General features: G+C 43.5%; 1 long non-coding RNA gene across 1 annotated transcript in view; it reads left to right on the forward strand.

Annotated features, from left to right (window-relative positions):
* The first annotated feature begins 10,205 nt into the window (after window positions 1–10,205).
* The window catches only part of LOC139074064 (uncharacterized), a 112,541-nt gene continuing 101,202 nt past the window's right edge, over window positions 10,206–21,544 (forward strand). Inside the window, exon 1 of the long non-coding RNA XR_011523390.1 lies at window positions 10,206–10,457. This is a non-coding gene — a long non-coding RNA (uncharacterized lncRNA). The remainder of the gene's footprint in view (window positions 10,458–21,544) is intronic.

Below are 21,544 nucleotides of genomic sequence, written 5' to 3' on the forward strand. Positions count from 1 at the left end.
AGAGAAAAGTCAGGTGAGAGGAGGAAGTTTTTCCAGTGACAAAAAATGGCTCTGGCTCTGCCCAGAGAAGTAACAGATCCCACTTAACTGTCTTCAAACAAACAGGGCAGAGGCAGGTATCTTCAGGGTCTTCAAGGCCCTTCCCAGTCTACAGGCGATGACCTTGAGCAGCCCAGTCGGTGTGGGTTGTGTTCGCGTATTTCAGCATCTTTCTAAAACAACATTTTCTGTTCAGATGGACTATTGCTTTGTGATTGTGGAGACCCTTCCTCTGTTCCCTCCTTTTTCAGCAACATCTTCCATGATTAAATAATAGTAATGCTGAAAATTTCAGATTCCTGGCCCGGGTTGGCTTGTTAGGGTTATTTCTCTCTCGAGTTGCTAGGGGGCAGTGTTGGATTATGTGAGTAACTGAAGGCGAGGTGTTTTATAGCTTTTTACTGTCACCTTGTCTTTAGCTCCAGCTAAATCGTTTGTTTCAGAAACGGACACCAAGCCTTGTATGTGCTTATTTTGCTTATGGTTTTCAGCGTGTGAAAGATTTACAGGAACTTACCATTCTAGAGAAAACGATGGAAGCAGAGTTTAAGTTTTAACTCTACCTTGTTAACATGGCCGGATCGTTTTATACTCTACTAGAGGCAGAGTAAAGAATTCCCAGTTCTGATCTCCAAGATAGACAGATGTGCTGTTTGTTCTACAGAGACGCTGCCGGTCCTCTGTCTTGTCTTTTCATGTTTTTCCCCCTTGATGGGAGTTGGGAATTTGAGTCAGCCTCTCATTTCTACCCCTTGTGGCCAGTGCCAAGCTAACTCTTAAAGGGGATGAGAGCCACAATCATGAGCTCATTTACACAGTTCTCTATTGGCAGTTGCTAAGATAGCATGAATGTGGCTCATTTCTCTGTTTTGGGGGCCCATCTTGAGCTGTGAGGTGGTATTTTGCCGCCCAGAGCCACACAGGATGTAGTTGGGTTTACTTGGAGTGATGAATTGACAAGTTGACATCTTCGGAGTGTCCCACTCCTCTCTCCCTCCATCCCTGCTCATATTTGTTGAACTAAAGAATTATTAACCTGTTGAAATTTCTCTTGTTTGAACAAATTACAGATGGGAAGTCTCTTGCCTTGCTGGATGTTGTGTGCGTGTGTGTGTGTTTCTGGTGGAGATGTGTGACCCTTTCTAAGTCTGCACAGAATGAAGTGACTAGCTGCAGGGTTTGTGACCAGCATGTTTACACTTCAGTTTGGGAATGGATGGAAGCCAGCAAATGCTGGAGAAATGAAGTGCTTGCTCACACCTGCAGTCAGCTCTTAAACTACTTGGGGTCCCACCTATGTGCATCTTCAAGTTAACACAAGAAACAACATTGTCTGTTCTGTTGTTCTGTTCTGGAGGAAATGGGGCAAAAAGTGTGGAGAGGTCGAATGTGGGGTGGGAACAGAATTTCTGAGCCCCTGGTGCTGTACTTGTGCTGACATGAGGATATTCGCACAATCTCATGAAATTCTCATTGTTCCTCTCTGTGGGAAGTAATAATTTCTTTTTACAGAGAAGTAAATTGAGGTTCAGAGAGGTCGAGTATCCCAAGCCTAAAGCCATTACCACCACTGACCTTCAAGGTAGGGTGTGCATACCCCAACAGTATACAGCCCTGTTGAGGTATGCACACCAATTAGATTGTGGGGAGGAAATCCTAGAACTTCTTTGCTGTGTGAAAAGTATGTTTGTTTTTTTTTTTGAGGAAGATTAACCCTGAGCTAACATCTGCTGCCAATCCTCTTTTTGCTGAGGAACACTGGCCCTGAACTAACATCCGTGCCCATCTTCCTCTACTTTATATGTGGGATGCCTACCACAGCATAGTTTGCCAAGCGGTGCCGTGTCTGGACCCAGGATCCGAACGGGCAGACCCTGGGCTGCCGAAGCGAAACGTGTGAACTTAGCTGCTGTGCTACCGGGCCAGCCCCGTATGTTTGTTTCATAATGTATTTATATTATAGATCATGTAGTTAATTTATTAAAAAATGTTTATATTGGGGATATATACTCAAAGATTTTTTGCAAAAGGGCCACTGATTTAGATGCCAAACCTACTGCCACACCAAACTTGACATATCCACAACTGGACACATTTCCACACCCTTCCCACCACTTTCCCAGACTTGCCTTTGTATTCCCTATGATGTTAACAGCTCCTCCATTAACCTAGTCACTTAAGCCAGGTACCTAAGACCCACTTTAAACCTGAGATTTTTCTCTACCCATGCCCCCACCACAAAAACTACTCATTGAGCAATTTTTCTCTCACAAAGTCCTTTTTGTTCCTATCCTACTGCCACTTTCCCAGCTCTCATCAGCACTCACCTGTTAATCACCTACTTCACGCTTTTCAATTGGATCTCCACGTTCCAGCCAGACATTTAAAAAAACCAAAACGTGGTTATTATGGAAAACTGCCAACATACAAAAGAAGAGAGACTAGTATAATAAATCCCCTTGGGTGCTTCAGCATCCCACGTCAGCAAGGATCAGCTCCTGGAAGTCTTTGTATCCCCACCCACAAACTCTGGTTATTTTGAAGCAGAGCCGAGATGTATCATTGCATCTGTAAATATTTGAGTATGTATAGAGATGTGTTTTAAAAATATAAATCTCAACATGCCACTCTTGCTTAGAATCCTTCAACAGCTCATCTCTCCCAAACTCTTTAGTTTCTGCATCTATGGAAAGGGCATAAAAATAGACCTGCCTCGTAGGATTCAGAACAGCTCCCGGCCCAGAGCACGCTCTCAGTGAGCCTTAGCTGCTGTCATTACCTTCATGACTGCCGTCAGGTACAAGATGATACTCAAGCTCCTTTGCTGGGCAGAAAGGCCCATTATTTCCGCCTCTTCCCATCACTCCAGCTTTCTCGCTCACCTTATGCTCCAGAAATCTTGAGCTACTTGAAATTCCCTGCATAAGCCAAGCTGTTTTCTCCCCCATGCCTTTGTTCTTGCTGATGCTTCCTCCTTGCCTCTTCTTTTTCCACTTTTCAAATACTGTGCATCCAGCAAGACTCAGATGGACTTCCATTGTAGTACCAATACACTTGTGCATTTGTTTCTTTGTTTGTACAGTCTTTCCGTGGAAGATTGGATGGCTTTCCAAAAAACACAGTAGAGAGAGAAAATATAATTGAATCAGGGCCTGGGGAAATGAACATAAGACAGGAAATTAGACCCCAAATATGTAGGCCATATGTGGTTACTAAGTTGAGCTGTAATCTCCCCCCCCCCCCGTTTTTGGCCTAAGCGATAGTCAAATATATTTTTTTGAAACAAATGTATTTCAAGAAAGAGTGAAAGTCCTCTTTCCCCTCCCTAACCAAGGGAACCTCTGTTAACAGTTTGATGTGTTTTTAGTAGTTTTTTTTTTTTTGTCATTGAGTCAATTATGTGTCCAGCTGCAAGAAACAAAACCTGGCAAATAGCGGCTTAAATCATAAGGACATTTATTGTTTAAGAAGTCCTTAAAGGTGGGGGTCAGCCCCGAGGCTGTGTGGTTAAGTTCGCGCTCTGCTTCGGTGGCCCAGGGTTTCACCGGTTCGGGTCTTGAGCGTGGACATGGCACCACTCATCAAGCCATGATGAGGTGGCACCCCACACGCCACAACTGGAAGGACCCACAACTAAAATTACACAACTATGTACTGGGAGGCTTTGGGGAGAAAAAGGAAAAATAAAATCTTTAAAAAGAAAAAAAAGAAGTCCAGAGGTGGGTGACTAGCTTCAGAATCCATTCGGTGGCTCAACAATGCCCCATCTCTGGTTGGTGTGTCTGTGTTTCTCTTCACCTGTGTCTCATGGCTGCAAAATGGCTGCTGCACCTCAAGTGCCACATCCTCACACACCATGAGAGCATTCCAAAGTGGAAGGAAGGGATGGGGAGAGAACAGCTTTCCTGGCAGGGCTTTTCCTTCCGACCAAAGGAGAAAGTCTTTTCTAGAAGTCTCCTTGCAGACTTCCCTTGTGTTTCCTTGGCAGAATAGGGTTACAGGCTCACTCCCGACCAATCACTGGCAAAGAGGACCAACTTCCCATAAAACCAATCATGCTTCATCCCAGGGGCTGGCGGTGGGGCCTGCTTTTCCTGAGCACATAGCTATCTGCCCGTTGATTGAAAACACTGGGCGTTCTGTTTGCAAGGAGGAAGGGGGAGTAGGACTGACTTTTGGGAGAAAACCAACAGTGCTTACCATAGATGCATGCATGCATTTAAAAAATTTTTTGTTTTATCTTTTAGTAGCAAGGGGCCCAAATTGTAATATTGTCCAACTCACTATTTTCACTTACCCAGCAGACATGGCAGTGCATATGGGTTTACCTCCTTTGTAACTATTGCATAGTATCTCTGACTGAGGAACATTTGGGTAGTTTCCTGTTTTTTACCATTGCAAACAATGCTGCAATTAACTTTCTTATACAGGTCTCTTTGTACCAAAAGGCTATGACAGTGACATTCCTACCAACAGTGGATGAGGGTCCCCTTCCCCTCTTTCTCTTTGACAGCTAAGCAGTGACAAAATTTTACCACTAGATATTATTGTTTATAATCTAATGAGTGAAAAACGATACCTATTATTATTTTAGTTGGCGTGTGCTATGATTTTGATTCCTTCCATTGAAAAAGGACAATAAAAGTGATATGATTCACATTGTCCATAAGAGAAGCTAATCCTAGTTCCCCAGGGAAAGCAGACTCCCCCTCGCGCCCCCACATTCTTAACAGGATTTGTTAACAAATCTCTCTCCTGCTGGTAGTTTATCCATCTTTGTGTCTCCAGCATCTAGTTCAATGCTTGCTCCACATATTAGATGTATAATTTTTTGAGCTTTAAAAATCTGACTTGATTACAGAGAGAACAAAGGGTAAATATGGACTAAGAGCACATTTTCTGGATCACAAATCAAGATGCATAGGTTGACTAAGGGTTTTTGTGAGAAACTGTCTTCGAGGAACAATATGAATGTAGAAATGACGAAACTTCTGAAGTATTTTGATAGTTTATACAGACAGCAGGTCAGAGTATTTGGAATTGGGACTATTTTGGAGGTTAAGCCTTAAGGAAGAGCTTAAGAGGGAATGCTGAGGTATAAGGAGAGATGAACTGTAGGTAGCCGGAGGCGAAACTGAAGTTAGTGGTTTTTAGAATAGATGATGAGTTGAAAATAAACCGTGAAACTTTGAATCAGCCAGCAGCTGGCAAATGTGTTTTCTCATTGACAGCTAAGCGGTGATAAAATTCCCTCACTGTAGGTCCTGACTCCCCTTCAGAAAGCTTATGTGGGCTTGGCATAGTAAAATGAAATCAAATTCCCAGAAGTTCTTCCAGTAAGATGATATACTGTTATTTTTATATGCCTCTGTTCTCCCTCAAACCTTTGCTTCCTAAAATGTAACATCTTCCTCCTGTGGTCCTCATCTGGATTTTCAAATCATCCATCCATCCATCCATCCATCTATCCATCCATCCATCCACCCACTCACCCATCCCATCCACCCAATGAATATCAATTGAGCGCCTGTGTATGTCAGGTACTATGTTGTTCATACTGGATTCCCAGCACTCATGGACAGATACAGTGCCTCCCCTCATGGAGGGCAAGTCACACATCAGACAGGTGATTACAAATTCAACAAGTGTGACCAAAGGAGAATGGCAGAGTGCTTTGCCAACATGGAGCCTGGAAACTTGACCTGGTCCGAAGGATCCTGGAAGGCTTCCTGAGGAAGCCATGCTTCAGTTGAGTTTGGAAGAGTGAGTAGGAGTTCACCAGGAGAAGGAGGAACATTTCCTTCCAGTCCCTCCCCACCACCTCGCCCCATTTCTCCCAGAGGCCTGCCCTCCGTGGTGCTCTGTGGAATTCCCCATCCCACTGTGAAAACTCCCTGTGCATCTCTGATTGCTTCTCTTTATCGGGAACCCTGGGTCCTCCCTGAAGCTCCTGGTCTCCAGCGACCTCTCCCTTCAATTTGGTTGCTTTGCCCCAGCCATCCCCTCCCCTCTTTCAGTTTGGTGAGAGGGAAGACTACAGCGACTCTTTCTTCTTAAACAATGTTCTAATATGACTTGGAAAGGGCATGGAGTAATCGTTTTGTCTTATTTCCAAATTTTGGATAACTTTTCTTATAACAGTTATAAGGCACTTTAGCAGTGGGTCCAACACAGAGTAAACTCTTAATATATGTTATATTACTCCTATTACTATTTTTAAAAGCCTCTGACAGTACATTGCCCATAATAGGCACTCCATAAGTGCTGAGTCCCTTCCTCCATCCCAGTGCCCCATGGCCCAGGCAGGGCAGAGCAGTAGGGCCCCAAGAATCCTGTTTAGGAGGGACCTTGGAGGTCATCTGATCCCGACAGTGGAGTGATTTGTCCAGGGTCACACAACTTGTTAATGCCAAAGTGAGCTAGACTTGGGATCTAGGTCTTAATGCTCAAACCCAAGTGTCCTGACTTGCACTTTAATGCTCTTCCTACTACACTACCGTGTGCTCTCCAGTCTCTGTGGGGATATTAGGTGGGGCTCACTATCTGTGATCACTGAAAGGGTGATAAAGCTTTTGAGTCTGTGTTCTCAGAGGCTCTCTTGTCTCCTCTGCAAACAGTGGGCTGTCTTGTGCAACCCTGGACACTCCTAGGAACTCTCTCCTCTCTGGGAAGCATCTCTGGCTGCCTCTCAGGAAGGGAGTGGGGTGGGCAGAGGATGCAATGCCCCTTCCTGCTATTTCCAAATCCGTCCTGTTTTGAGGGTTTGGAGGACCTGTGTTCCTGTCTCCCTAGATCCCTCAGTCTTTGCTTGGAGGTGCCCCCGAAGCATCCCTTCTGCTTTGCTTGTGGAGGCATTGCCTTCTAGGCGGCAGTTGGTACCTACTGTGCCTCTTCTGTTCTGTAGTTTTAAGGACACAAGGTCCTTTTAGAGACGTGCTCTGGGAGGCAGTACGGCATCACAGTTAAGAGCACAGAACCCGGAGTCAATCTACTTGCTTTTAAATGTTGGCTCTAACTTGGGCAAATTATTTACGCTCTCCAAGTCTCAGTCTCTTCACCTGTAAAAGAGGGACCACAATGGAGGCCACTTCAGAGGGTTGATGAAGAATTAAGGGATCCTACAGTGTATATAAAGCACATGGCCCAGTGCCTGGCACATGGCAAGCATTCAATAAATGCCAGCTGTTATTATTTTCTCATCTGATCCTACAGCAGCCTTGGGAGGCAGGCAGGGCATGTGTTATTAACCCTTTTATACCCTTGGGAAGGCTGAGTTTCAGAAATGTTAAATGACTTGAACAGAGGTCACAAATCCAGTAAATGGCAGTCAGGACCTCAGGTGTCCCTACTCTGAGTCCAGTGCTCCTTCTGTTCTCAGCGTGGCCTCTGGAACGAATGGTGATTCCCCTGGGGACCTGCCTGACTGACTTTCATGTCTGTGAAGTCTCTCTCCTTCCTGCTGCTCCTCCTCCTGCCAGAATTCTGCCTGGTGCCAGTCTCCAGAAACCCACGGGCCAAACCTCTGCCTGTCGCTCCGATGCCATCAGGACGCAGGTATCTCTTGTGAGGGATCAGAAGTGGTCCTCAGTGGCTGCGAGGCTGCTGGGTTGGTTCATCCACGCAGGGCATGCATTGACCCTTCAGCTGGCCGTTCACTTAGCTGTCTGTTGAATGGAATTAGTTCAAGTCCCCACAACTTGAAATAAGACCTATCGTATGTTTATGCATTTGAAAATTGCATAATCATTGAATTCTTATAACAGGTATTGTAGCATATATATGCTATTGCTGAAAAGGTACTAAAGAGTTTTTACACTAGGGTACTTCCTACGAAGGGTAACTTGTTACACAATGCCTCTGGGTGTCTTGCTTTTGTATATCACTAAGAACATTCCATTTCGTTCAATAAAAGCATTGGGTTTCATCCTTTTTTATTGTCCAAGGCATTGGCGGGGTAGATGCTAGTGCTTCCTTGTTCTCTGACCTGTGGAGTATTAATTTCTGAAGCGAAAAACTCTTTCACCTGTTGGCTGGGTGACTCTGGGTAAGTTACTGAACCTCTCTGAACCTTAGTTGACACATCTGAAATGATGATAATTATCCCTCAGAGATACGTAAAGCGTTCAATGAGATGATGTGCATAAGGGACCTCACATAGCAGTGTGCCTGACATTTGGTAGGTGCTTGGTCAGCCTGAGTTTATCTTTACCTTATGTTTCTATCATCCTTCACACTTACCCAGCCGTAGTCACATGCATTATTCTATTTTCTTCTGACCCTGTGGAGCACATGGGACCAGCATTAATTTGAAATATAGATGAATATGGCTAAATTGCCTTACAAAAACCTTTATCAGTTTATACTCCCATTGACCCTGTGTGAAAATCTCTCATTTACTATCTTTACTTAGCATACTGGAAATTTTTAATTGAAAAATAAAACACAGATACAAAAACCCACACATAACAAATATGTGGCTTAATGAATTATTATAAGGCAAACACCACCCAGGTCAAGAAATAGAACTTTGCCCCCACTCCAGGAACCCCTCCATGTGCCCCATCCCGATCCAAAGCCTTTTTTCCTTATAAATAACCACTCTTCTGACTTTTATAGTGATTATTGCTTTGCTCTTTTTAGGTTTTTTAGTTTTTGTTTTTGTTATTTTAGTGAGGAAGATTGGCCCTGAGCTAACGTCTGTTGCCAATCTTCCTCTTTTGTTTGTTTCTTCCCATAGCCCAGTGCATCATTGTATATCCTAGTCGTAGGTCATTCTGGTTCTTCTACATGTGACACCGCCACAGCATGGCCTGATGAGTGGTGTGTAGCTCCATGCCCAGGATCCAAACCAGGAAACCCCCGGCTGCTGAATCTGAGTACACAAACCCAACCACTTGACCACTGGGCTGGCCCCTCTTTTTAGTTTTATTACTCAAATGTGTGTTTTGAGATAATATTGTTTAGTCTTGCCCATTTAAAAAAATATGATATTTCTTTTAAGTCTCTTTTAATCTGTAAGTTCCTCCTCTGTCCTTTTTTTTTCTTTACAATTTGTCTATTGAAGAATTCAAGTCATTTGATTTGTAAGTTTCCCGCAGTTTGGGTTTTGCTGATGGCGTGCTCATAGTGCAGTTCAGCATATTCCTGAGTCCTCTGTTTTTCTTACAAATTGGCAGATTGATCAGAGACTGGGTCAGAACTCAGGGTCAATCTCTTCGGCAAAACTCTACGTAGTTTTAGGCATGACTACAGGAGGTGCCGAATGTCTAATGATCTTTCTTTTAATGCTTAAGTTCATTAGGGATTGCGGAATGGAGAATTAGAATAGAGTGGAGAATTAGAATAGAATTCTAATTCTATCATTTCTCTTTCATTTATTAGTTGGAATAGTTTTCTAAGAGACACCTTCATTTATTATTTGGTTGCCCAGTGGTACAGTCAACTAGAAAAGGTGTGATAAATGCTGGATTATTTCCCTCTACTTACCATTTTTCAAGACGATGAGTTAGTTTCCTATCATCCTCTGAGAGTGACCAATCTTTTTTTTTTTTTTTTATATCATCACAGACCTATGGACTTAAGTATATTTGACAGGTTTTAATCTATTGCAATTATTGTCACTGAAGCTCAAGTTGTACCATCTTTGGCCAATAGAAGCTTCCTCAAGTTTGCTCCTGAGTCCTTTTTGACATGACTCTAGCAGTTTTTTAATTGCTTCTTCACTATTTGGTGACAGTGTTCCAGATTCCTCTTGCATATTTCCTGCTCCGGACCTGGAATGATCCATTTCTTTGAGGATTACTGGTTTCTTTGAATGAGAAATTGTCTTTCAAGGCCACACACTCTGGTTGCTAGTGATGATCATTGTCACTGAGATTAGCGATTGTTTCCAGACCTTCTCAGCAGACAGAACTGGTGAGGGGGTTGAGGTGGGGGTGGAGAATTTATTGCTTGCTGATAACACTTGTCTGCGCCTTTGTTGGAGGAGGTCATTAAGAGGATGTGACCGCCAGTTGACCTGAGAGCTGGGCTGGCAATTAGAGGCTCCTCAGCCCCTCCCCTGTCCTTGGAATGTACACTCTACCTGCCTTTCCTGCACTAGAAGCTGCCTCAAGGACACAAGCTTGAGAGCAATGTGTTGTTGAGACCATCTGGACAGTATGAGTGATTGAACACAGTTAAGGCCTCTATATAAACTTTAAGATTCTGGTAAGCGGGCGCGGCTTTGTACTTGTCTGCAGCGCCCAAGACAAACTGCATTAAGTAAGTTCCCTTGCTTCTTAAACCTGCCGCCTGCCAGTCTGGAGTGTCCTGCCTCTTTCTTCAGTCTCACCTTGCCCTCCCCCTTCAGGTGTCAGTTTCAGATTTCACCCAGGAAACTCCCAAGTTTGCAAATCAACAGCCTTTTACACTCGAAGGTAAGTTTTACTAGATACTAAATCTTTGGCTCACACTTTCTTTCCTTGAGTATCTTAAATATGTTACTCTATTTTCTCTTGGCGTAAAGTGTTGCTGTTGAAAAGTCTGATAATTATCTGAATTTCTTTCCCTTATTAAGTCATATGTTCTTATTTTCTAGACAGTTAAAGGATTTTTCTTTTTCTTTAAAAAGTCCAGTAATTTTACTAGAATGTCTTGGTGCTGGTCATTCTGGGTCAATATTCTTAGGTAAGAAGTCTGCTCTCTCAATATGAAGTTTCAAATCTTTTTCGTTTCAGGAAAGTTTTCTTGAATTATAGTTTTTAGTATCTGTTCTGTTCCCTTGGTGAGGTCTTCTTTAGGGACTCTGTTAATCTGTATGTAGGATTTTCTTTGCCTATCTTCAATATTTGTCAGTTTCTCTTGAATCTTTTTTATCTCTTTCTTCATTTCCTTTTCCCCCCTGTTTTTCACCTTCTATTTCTCTTAAGAAACATGTTGTCTTTATTTGATCTTGTGTTCCTTCTAGTCTAGTCTTCATTTCTGAAATGATTTTTTTCTTTTCTTTTTAATTCTTCCCTGAGTTCTGTCACCTCACTTCCGAGTTTTTCTAATTCTGGTTTATAATTTTTTTTTTATGTCTTGTAGTTTAAAAACTGTGTTTGAGCTTGATTTGAAACAGTCATAGTTTTATTTTGTTTTGTGGACATGTCTTTCTATTATGCAGTTTCTCCGAGGTGTGGAGCCCACTCCTAGAATTAAGGCCCCAGTCTTTACCGCAGACCCCTTACACTCCCCAAGAACTGGAGAGGGCCAAACCTTTCCCCGTTTCGGCTGCTGTTTTCAGATTGGCCCTCCATGTTTCCTGGTCAATACCTGTGGGCTATTTCAGGGTTCTCCTCTTCTCAGGTACTGCCTAGTCGCTTCTCTTTCTCTCCTTTCTCCTGCATGGATGTGGCCAGTGCTTAGGTCTTGTGGCCATTGGTAGTTTGTCCCCATTTGTTTGTATTTGGGGGCTCATGCGTATACTATTCGTTTGTATTTGGGGGTTCATGAGTATACCATGTTACATTTTGATGTAAATGTTGCCCATTTTTGGTTTATTATCTAGTTGCTCTGGGGTTTTTTTTGTTTGTTTTTTGGATTTGGAGATATTGAGAAATTATGATCCCACTGCTGCCATCTTCCCAGAATTCTCTTTATAACAATTTAAAATTTTTTGTGTGATATCATATACTGACATTAGGCCTAGTATATAAATATACATAAAATATATAATATAAAATAATCATATACGATAGAATGTGTATAACATATAATCATATAATATATGTATATTTGTGTACCTGTATATAATTCTACCACTACAACAAAATGTAACAAAAAGAGAGAAAACAATTACCCAAAACCCACAATACATTAGCTGTTTTGCGTTCTTCCTCTGGTTTTGTCCATCAGATTTATTGGTTCATATCATACTTCACTCAGATTTAAAAATTTTTATCAAAGCCATAATATGCATGGTTAAGAAATCGAGTGGTGCTGAAGGCTTACAATGAAAAAACAGTCCCTGCCTCACCCCACTAACTCTCAGTCCTACTCCTTACAGGCCGCCATTTTGAATCCCTTTAGCTGTTTCTTCTGGTCGTTGTTCCCATATCTCTAACTAATATGCTCGTGCTACTATTCCATGGTCTACCGTCTTCAGACACTTCCTGATTACTTCCTGATGTAACAAATGAGGATTTATGTCTATTGCACCAGTCTCCCCTCCCCATTCAATCCTCCCAATGTGGTAATTTCATTATTTTCAGTTAAATGAGTTCATTATTATGACCATGTAGATATTATTAACTACAAAAGGAAGTAGTATATTTTGATTACATTTAATTTCTTGTATTACCTTCTTTTATATCCACCTCCCGCCTCCCCCCTGACCCCCTAAGCTGTGCCATTGGATCAGTGTCTGGTCTCTGGAACCTTTCCTTCTGCCCCATCTGGATTCTGGGATTCTCCTTGACTGCTCTCTTGGTTGTTATCCTGTTTCCTGGTCCCACATCTTCCATTTTGTTGGTTTAGTTCCTTGTTTTGCTCTAGCATATTCTCAAATTATTTCCTAAAATAAGGTGTATTGGAAACAAATTTCTTTAGAACTTGTATATGAAAATATCTACTTGAATCTGAAAAGTACCTTCCTTAGAATTTTGAGGCATTGTTCCTCTGGCACATACTGCTACTGTTGAGAAATCTGATAATATTCTGATTCTATTTACCTTCAAGGTAACTTTAAAAAAAAAATTCTTCACTTGGAATCTTTTAAAATCTATTCTTTGTTCTTGGTACTGTAAGACTCTATAACGACTCGTTCTGATAGGTGTCTTTTTGCATCCTCTGTTCTGGGTACTCAGTGGAATGCACCGTGTGGAAACATCAACTCTGGGAATTATTTTCAACTATTTCATCCTCTCTAGTTTCTCTCTTCCCTCTTTTCAGAACTCCTAAGTCAATAGTTAGAGTTTGGACCTCTTGTGTGGATCTTCTATGTCTTTCTTTTTTTTTTCCTCTCTCATTTTCTGTCTTTCTGTGTTTTTATTTTGATTTCTGACTTTATCTTCTGACCTTTCTCTTGAATTTTCAGCTTTATCGCATATATTTGAATCTCCTGCTCTGGTGATCTAGTGGTTAAAATTCAGCACTCTCACCACCACTGCCTAGGTTCACTTCTCTGTCTGGGAACCACATCACCTATCTGTTGGTTTTCATACTGTGGCTGCTGCGTGTTGCTGTGATTCTGAAAGCTCTGCCACCAGTATTTCAAATACCAGCAGGGTCACCCATGGTGGACAGGTTTTAGCAGAGCTTCCAGACTAGACAGACTAGGAAGAAGGACCTGGCCACTTCTGAAAAAATTGGCCACAAAAACTCTATTAATGGTCGTAGAGCATTGTCTGATACAGCCCTGGAAGGTGAGATGATGGAGCAAAAAGACTTCATAGAGTCTTGTTCTTATTTTATGGATGCACTATCTTTTCTACTCTCCTTTAAGATAATATTTATAGATTATTAAGTTAGAATGTCACTATTTCTTGTTTATCTTTTTTTTTTTTACCATGTGGGAGGTTTTTTGTTTTTAATGTTCCTTAAATAATCTGGTGATTCTTGGCTGGTCCTTTCAATTGAAAGAATGAGGCATGGCCAAGCTGATGGGAGCTCCGTATGTGAGTGGGAAGGGGGCACTGTATGACTGGCAGGCTTTGCTTTGGGTAAATAGAGAAGATACTATTTCTGTGCTGGAGGATAAAACCAGAATGAGATGGTCTTTTTTCCTGGGCCGACTTGATGTTTTTCCAGAGAAGAAACATCTAATCTTCAGCCACAGCAGGCGTGGAGAAATGTCTGCCTCCTCATTAGTGCTCTGTGAGGCTGGGGGCTGGGGGTGGGTGGTGGCAAAGAGACAGGTAGGGGTCCACTCTTCCTAACACAAACTTTCAAACAAACAGAGGGATCACCTGTGTTTTCAGCCCTGAGTTTCACTTCTGCCTTTCTCTGAACTGGAGTCTCTGAGCCCTGAGCCTCTGCTGGGTTCTTTGAGGGCAAATTTCCTCTCTTTTTGTCTGTAGCGCCCCTAGGAACATGCTCTGGTGGGCTTGCTTGCCCTGCTACATCAATTATCACTCTTCCGTTGGCTTCCTGATGTCTACAATTCTGTTGAAATCCCTTATTCACAATATACTTTCTCACTCCCATTCTCTTTTTTGTGGGCATTGAAAAAAATTCATTTACTATAAATTTAATGGAACCTAAAAAGAGAGAGGAGATAGATATAGGTGTTCAGTCTACCATCTTCAACTGGAAACTTCTGGTATTCCAATTTAATGAATTTACATCACAAATTATTTGCTGGGCGACTGGACAAGGCTATTTCTAATTGTCTCCTTTGGGCATGTATAAAAATATGCTTAATGTATGTCTCTGTGGACATATAAACCAAAAAAAGAGATGGCACTCATTTAGTTAAGCTCCCTCGAATGGAATCGGTGCTGGGAAGTACCGGTGAACAGAAATCTGATTTACATTCTGCTAGATAGTGGAATGAACCCAATGACACAGGTTTACTGCATTTGATTGTATTTTGGGCTTGTATTATTATCTCAATATTTTTGTGTTAGTGACAAAGAGAAGACTTAGGGTGTCTGGGATTCTTTGAAACCTCAGCACTAGATTGAGTCTCATGACTGGAGCCAGACTCTGGCTCAGAATTCCAGTTTCTAAGCTTCCCTTCTTTGCCTTCTTAATATTCCTGCTGCACCCTGTACCCACTAATCTTTAAGTATCTTGTGATCAGGAAAAACGTCTAGCTCATCTTTGTGTATGCCACGTTGAGCACAGGGCCCAGCACATACCACACTTGAATGGACAAATGCTTACTTGTATGACTAGGTGTACGGTTTGTATTACATGTTTACATATTTGTCTCTTCCTGTAAGAATGTAAGCATCTCAAGGGTAAGGATCAGATCCTACTCATCTTTGCAACCCTTTTCTTAGTACTCACTGAATGAATTAACAAGACTAAGTGGGAACAGAATGTCAGAAGACCTTTAGCAAGGACCCATCCTTTTTGGGTCTCCTGATGTTTTAAGGGCCAAAAGTAATTTCACAGCTGTGGCTTCTAAGATTAAGAGAAGAGCTTGAACAAAGGCAAATTTACTCAAAGCACAGCTGTATCTGTGCATGTATTCAGGCCTGTCCCCAACAGCACTACCTCCCATCCCCAGTTCGTGACAGATCTCAGAGTTGCATCCCCCAGGGCTGGCAGCATCACTTGTGCTGCTGGAAAAATGCATTCTTGCTCTCTCTAGCAGCTGATTAAATTCTATTCCCCATGGTGCTTGGAGCTTACTTGAAGCCAGAGGGGCGGGGGGTGCCTAGACTAGATTTGTTCCTGAAATCTCACCAACTCCTAGAGGGCCCACCACATAGTCCCTGTTGCATGCACACTTCAGGTACCTCCCCCATCTGACCACAGGCCCAGCCACAGCCTGTGCGGTGTGCCCCTAGAATGCCACAGTAGACTTCTATCTGCTTCCCTTGGGGACAGCCTGGTACCCCACCCAGCTGGTTTCAGAGGCCTCGTGTGCTCCATAGCCTCGCCATGTTCTGTGTCCCATGCAATATTGATGGTGATAGAACAATCCTTTGATGAGCGCTTACCGATGTGCCAGGTGTCAGACTAAGCGTGCTTCAAACAACATTTCATGGAATTCCCACAACCCAGTGAGTTCATATTATTGCAGATGAAGCCTCTGAGAAGTAAGGCCATTTTTCTCAAGGTCACAGTATGCGTAAGTAGAAGAGCCAGGTCTCAAACTCAGGCAAGTTGAGTATCCAAAATCCATGTTTCTAATGACTTGTCACAGGAGGGCTCCCAGGAAGCAGGCTCTGAGATGGAGATTCATGTGCAGGAGATTATGAGGAAGTGTTCCCAGGATGGACACCTGCGGAAGGGATGGGGTGAAAGCAGGAGGGGCAGAAGAAGGAGTTGAGCACTGATGAAGTCCCAGTGAAAGCCTCAGCCAGCCCTGGAGGACGGGGGAGCTGGGAGGGCCCTTTGGAATTATCCTGAGTCAGGTGCAGGAGCTGGAGGAAGGAGAAAGCCTGAAAAACACTGGAGGAACAATTCTATGTCCTCACTGCAGGGAAGCTTGTTGGTTCATTCACTTACTTGCTCATTCAGTCATTCATTCATTCGATGTCCCAGGTTTGGTGCTGGATGCTGGGAGAATACCAAGTGAAGTTTACAGTCAACATGGAGTTGATGAACACATGAGCTAGTGGAACTCAATTTGGTGGGTGCTAAGATAGAGGTGTGCACAGGGCTCCATGAGAAAATGGACATGGGCACTGAAGTCAGTGGGAGAAGCTGAGATATGTTGCCTTCCCAAGGCTGACTGAGCTGCACTGGGAGATGGGGAGGAAGGGCATTCCAGGCTGTGGGAAAGGACCCTGCTGATGGCCAAGAGAGTGAGCTGGGGTCAGAAACAAGGTTATCAGACGTGCATGTGGGAGGATGATGAGGTAAGGGACTAACTTGATGTGATTTACCCCAGATTCTCCACCCCTCTTGATTCTCATCAAGAGAGAGGAGAGCAACATTGCCCTATGGGGGAACGCGTGACAGAACATAGAGGAGAGGTGGCAGATTATTACCAAGTTCCAAAGCCACAGGAGCAGGAACAAAATAGAAAGATTTTGGAAGAAGATGTGATCAGCCAAAAGCAATTTTTGTCCTCGTCTCCATTCCTGATAGATGAAGATGCAGAGAGCATGGGACTGGACGTAAGAGGAGAAGCTGGGATAGTGAGGGATGGGTAGGGGGAAAACGAATGGTGGGGAAAATATACCAGTTAATTCTTCCAAGTACTATCCCACCACAGAAGAGTGCAGATATGTGGGCGGAAGATAAAGAGTAGATGAATCCCAGAGGCGGGACAAGCTAATGGTCAAGAATCCAGGGTGGGAACCTGACATCAAAGAGGATTGTCTGAGCTGGGGCCTGTGGACCTCAGGCTGGGGTTAGGGACCGAAGGGTGTGACCTTGCATATGTGGACTGAGGTGGGGCTACACAGGGTGAGGGGTGAGAGCACAGGCCTCCAAGAAGGTAAGTAGTTTGCCCATGAAGAGAGGACAGGGAGGCAGCTAAAGAGGTCCTACCAGCTACCCCATGCTTGCCTCCAGGAACCAGGCCAAGTAGACAGAGGCAAAGTGAATGTTTGGCAGGGACCCAAGCTGAAGACCGGCTAGAGTCAGAACGGGTCAGTTGTGGAAGAATTTCTGAACAGTGGGTTCTGAGGTGGCTGTGGCCCAGTTTGGTGTCTCCGACCTTGGCTTGGCATGGAGATCCCGGAAAACAAAGCTACAAGAGCAAAAAGGAAGGATGGGGATGCAATGAGTGGCTCTTATGGACTGAACTGTGTCCCCCCCCCCCAAGTTCATATGTTGAAGTCCTAACCCCAACACCTCAAAATCTGAATGTATTTGGAGATAGGGCCTTTAAAGAGATAATGAAGGTAAAATGAGGTCCTATGGGTGGCCTCTAATCCAATATGACAGGTGTCCTTATAAAAAGAGAGGATTAGGACACAGAAGACACAGAGAGATGACCACGTGAACACACTGCAAGAAGGTGACCACCAACAAGCCAAGGACAGAGGCCTCGAAAGAAAGAAACTCTGCTGACACCTTGATCTCGGACTTCCAGCCTCCAGAATTGTGAGAAAACAAATTTCTGTTGTTTAAGCCGCCCAGTGCGTGGTATTTTGCAATGGCAATCTCAGCAAATGCACACAGTGGCCATCCATTCTCTTCTCTAAGTAGATTCCAGGCACACAAGTAATTGTTCAAGAAATGCTTATTGAGCACATGCGAGGTCCAAGCACCATGCAAACTGCTAGGGATAGTGAGGGATAAGGTACTCCCTGTCCTTAAGGATCTCACTGAAGGAGAAACCTTTGTAGAGGAATTAATGATCAGAAGGAGCTTCCTGGAAGAAATACTAATAAGAAAACCCAGCAGCTCAACAGGCGCTGTCTCATTCGATTCCCACAACAACAGTAGGGGTTGTTATCTGCATCTTCCTCCTGCTTTAGGGGTTCAGATACTAAGGTTCAGAGAGGCAAGTTCAGGGTCACAAGCCAGTAAGTGGCAGATATTTGGAGATGGATTCCTAATTCTGAAGCTGCATCGTCTCTAGTGCATCTCATTGACTCTTGCTGATGACACCCGTTCAACTTTGGAGTCTTGGCCAGCGGGATATTGTAGCCCTGGATATTCTCAAGATCTGATGTAAAGCTTTTGATATGGGAGGATTTCTGACCCCATTCCTCAAGAAGCAATAAGTTAGAGCACACCTCTTTAAGATAACTTCTGGGTATTTTCACAGTTGGAAAGAATCCATTTTTGGTGATTCTGAAGACCCCGCTTGGATTCCACTCTCCAGCTCTCAGGAAACTCAGGCCCCCTCATTTCTCCCTGGGTCTCACTGTTCACTTTTTCCTTCCATGAGGGGGAAGCTTCCCCAGACCCATCCAGCCTGTGGGACACACAGAGCTTCGTGAAGGATGCTCTGACCTGTGGTTCCTGTGATTGGTAGCTGTGATCATCGCCAACCTCGGGGAGCCTGCAGGTGGGGGGAGTGAGTGGCTGGCATCTCTGCTAAGAAAGGTGAAATGCATATAATTGCCACTGACATTTGCCTCTGCTGTAAATCCTCTCAAAGAGACCCCAAGTCTCTAATGGAATGCCTTCACAGGGAGATGGCATCCACTTGATGAATCAATTGTGGCTTCATTAGTCTCTCCCTGATATTTAATAGTAGCTGATACTGAGCACTCCAGGGGCCAGCTCATGTGCCAACACCAAGAGGAAAGGGGTCAGGCTGGGAGGGGTGAAGTCAACAAGGGAGGGGGCTGCTTTTCCTCTGGTGGGGGCACGTCCCTTGTCATGCTTCCTTACTCAGTCAGTTCTATAAAGGAAGATGAAACACAAAGAGAGAAAAATAAGCAAAGAATGCAATGGGAAGATAATTAGAACGTGGGGAAAGAATGAGATCTGGTATTTATGGGCACTCAAATCCCTCCTGAACTCAACCATTCTGGATTCTTCTGGAACTTCTGTCTACACACATCACCTCATTTAATCCTCACCCAGGCCCTCTGATTATCTTCATTTTGGAGAGAAGAAAGGGGGGGTTAAGGATTTTTGTCTGGTTGCCCAGGCATAAAGACTGAGGAAAGGCAAAGTTTATGCCCTTTGTACTACTCCAACATAGCCCAGTTTGTTTAAAATTAGAGGTGGGCAAACCATGCCCTGCAGGCTAAGTGGACGCCGCTGCCCAAATTTCTGGATGGCTATGATCTAAGAATGTATCGTACATTGTTAATTGGTTTAAAGAAAATCAAAAGAAGAAGAACATTTCATGACATGTGAACATCATAAGAAATTCAAATGTTGGTGTCCATAAATAAAGTTTTTTTGGAACACAGATCTGCTCATTCATTCACAGATTATCTCTGGCTGCCTTTGCCCTACCATGGGGGTTGAGTGGTCATGACAGAGGTACTATGGCCAGCAAAACCTAAAATATTTACTATCTGGGCTTCTACAGAAAAAGTTTGCCAGCGCTGTTCAGACAGATTCCTGGGCACTTTGAATGACAGAAGAAGAGACGAATTGAGTTCAGACACGAATGCACACTGTGTTGATAATCGACTTTGTTAGACATAATTAAGTACTCCCAGTTTCAGAAACATGAAACACTGTTCCGTCGCCAGCCAGGAATGGCCCCGGAAGGGTTTTAGGATTTATAAGCATCATTAAATATTGCAGTAGAGATTGTTCAGCCACTTCAGTGATTTGCCTTGAAGGTACTTAATATTTTCAAGTAAATGCCAGGGATGGGGTTTTGAATGTAACTTGAAGACTTTGCTAATTTCTTTGTCCCTTGATTACTGCATGTGTGATTACTGCAAAAAATATTTACTTTCCCCAAATTTACTCAGCTCAGGGTTGGTGGCTGTCTAATTTATCAGTGTTGGTGGTATATATCACATTTGTCCAATTCAGGTAGAAAGGAGAAGCAAAAGAAGAAAGAAAAGAAGACAACCCATTGTAGGTTCTTACGAGGTCATGGTTTTATCGCAATACACTTTTAAAAGAACATGCATGAGCAAGTTGTCTCACTTTCCAATCCAAGAATGTTTGATTCCCTTGTGATGAAAAATTCTCTTTTCCAACATGGCTGCCTTGGATTCAAGAAAGTCCTCTTGTCCTCAACGTTTTTTTCCTGCTCATGATCCTCATGAAGATGGCAGGTTGACTAGGTTTGTCCCATGTCTTCCTCAAGCTTTGCTTCTGTTGTGAACCTCTTGGACTCTTCTGGCTTAATCTTCCTCCCCACTGTTGCCATTCTATCTTAAACACCCACCTGCCTTACCTGGAGGTACATGTCTTATCATAGGATACTATCTGTCCACCTAGCTATTTCCTCTCGACCACGGGCTTCTTAAGGGGTGCTGTCTTATTTCTCTTACTTCTGTACCTCCAGCAACCTAAGGGTGTTTACCACAAAATTGATCCTCGTTAAATATTTATTGAATGAATGAGTGAATGAGTAGATAGGCTAGGGGGGACTTGCTAGGGAGAGTGCCCACTGGGGTGAAATTCTGGGACTGAAATGCATTGTTCCCATCTCCTGTGTATAAGAGAAAAGAGACAGTATCCATCAGCCCTCTGAGGAAGTTTTCTCTTGACCACAGTGTCCCTTTGAACAGAGACAGGGGGAAACAGGTCTAGAGAAGGTAAATGTGAGGATTGAGGCTTTAAAACAAGCCCACAGACTTGCTGTCAGTAACGAGAACCACTTGCGTACAGTGCCTTGTGGTCTCCATGACCCCATTTGGACCTCCATAATGACCCTGTTGGGTGGATGTTGTTTTCTGTTTTACAAGGGAAAGAAACCAAACTCAGAAAGATTATCTAACCTCTCTGATATCACTTACTTAAATAAACAGCTGAGTGGGGACTCAAGCTTGGTCTTCTCTCTAGAACCTGGCAAATATTCCTCCAGGAGAAAATCGACCTATCTTTATAGTGGTGACTTCACAGAAAAATCTAAACGCTTTTTGTTCTTGCTTTCTGGTAATCTTGACTCATATAGGTAATTATCACATTCTCACACACTCTTCTCCTCCACCAAAACAAAAGAAAATAAAACCAAAAACAGACGCATTCATGCTCTTTGTCACAGAGCTTTTAATTGCTCTCTTACAATCGTTTTAACTGTAGAAGCCTGCCCTGCAGGGATGGTGGAAAGAGCTAGAGGGAGAACAGAGTTCTGACCTCATGGTGTGCAAGGATTAACACAGGGAGAGCCAAATTCAGTCATCAGTTGCAGGCACTAGATGAGATGGGGGCTGTGGGCAATGCAGGAGAAGCTGGCAGGAACTGGCACAGAATAGATGCCGAGAGCAAGGTCACAGCCCAGCCAAAGGGTCAGAGACTGTGACTGCAAGTGAGGCTGTGGGTC

The sequence above is a fragment of the Equus przewalskii genome, chromosome 10, assembly GCF_037783145.1.
Source record: "Equus przewalskii isolate Varuska chromosome 10, EquPr2, whole genome shotgun sequence".
Taxonomy (NCBI): Eukaryota; Metazoa; Chordata; class Mammalia; order Perissodactyla; family Equidae; genus Equus; species Equus przewalskii.